We start from the raw sequence: 1,155 nt of genomic DNA, 5'->3' as shown, positions 1-1,155 counted from the left end.
ATCTTTAATGCTATACCAATCTTTGGCAGAGGTAAGCTTTCTCTCTTCTGTCCAGAACCTGACTCAATAATAAATTTTTCCCAGAGAAATACCTAGTACAGTAACTGACAATATAAGAAAGAGTTATCATTAACCCATTCCATAAATAAACCTCCAAAGAACAGACCCATCCACATCAATGCTTTAGTCTGCCTTCTCTACTCCCTAACTCAGGCCACTGAACACTGGAGGTGTTAATACACCTTCATTGGCCCCTTTCACTTCTTGGCCTGTCCACTTTCTCATTCCCTCTAGTTTCTGTTCCAAAGCTTCAGAACGTAAAGTACCACTTTCTCAGGAGCCTCAACTCTTCTATGAAATGGAGGCCATGATGCTAGAATGAATGTTCTTAATTTCCTGTTCCCCGCTACCACGCCAAAGTTCTGAACTATATCTGCAACTATCCTTATCCCCTTGCTACCTGTCTCAGATGAGAGGTATCTTGCATCTTTTCTTCTTTTCCTCACATACTGCGCAGTTCTTACTTTCGCCACTTGGCTTAAACCTAAATGCTGATGACCCTCATTTGTATCTCTAGGCCTAGACCTCTTGAATGTTAGACTTTTAAATCCAACTGGCTGCCGAATACCTGGATATCCCTCAGGCACTTCAAAGTTAAGATGCCTCAAACTAGACTCATCTACCTTTTTCCTCTATCAGTAATCCCTCTCTCACATCACACCCATGAACTAATACCCAGCCAACCAAGCCAGAAACCTGAGAATATCTCCCCTCTCGCTCACCTCTAGTATCCAGTCTCCAAGTCCTGCCGTGTACCTTATTTTTTTTTCCAAATTAATCCTTCCCACCTTTACTTCTATAGCACAAACTCATATCCTCTTCATATCGACTGCTTCAGTAGCCTCTTAACTAGACTCCTTGCCCTTAAATTTATCCTCCTTAAGTGATAGATATTAAATGTTTATCAGTACCCTGATTAAAATTATCCAGTGGTTCCAATATAAAGGATAAATTCCGCCGGGTGCGGTGGCTCACGCCTGTAATCCCAGCACTTTGGGAGGCCGAGGCGGGTGGATCACGAGCTCAAGAGATCGAGACCATCCTGGTCAACATGGTGAAACCCCGTCTCTACTAAAACTACAAAAAATTAGCTGG

This window comes from Cebus imitator, unplaced genomic scaffold (genome assembly GCF_001604975.1).
Source record: "Cebus imitator isolate Cc_AM_T3 unplaced genomic scaffold, Cebus_imitator-1.0 Scaffold178, whole genome shotgun sequence".
NCBI classification, from domain to species: Eukaryota; Metazoa; Chordata; class Mammalia; order Primates; family Cebidae; genus Cebus; species Cebus imitator.
The sequence above is the reverse complement of the archived record's forward strand: the minus strand, read 5'-3'. Positions refer to the sequence as shown.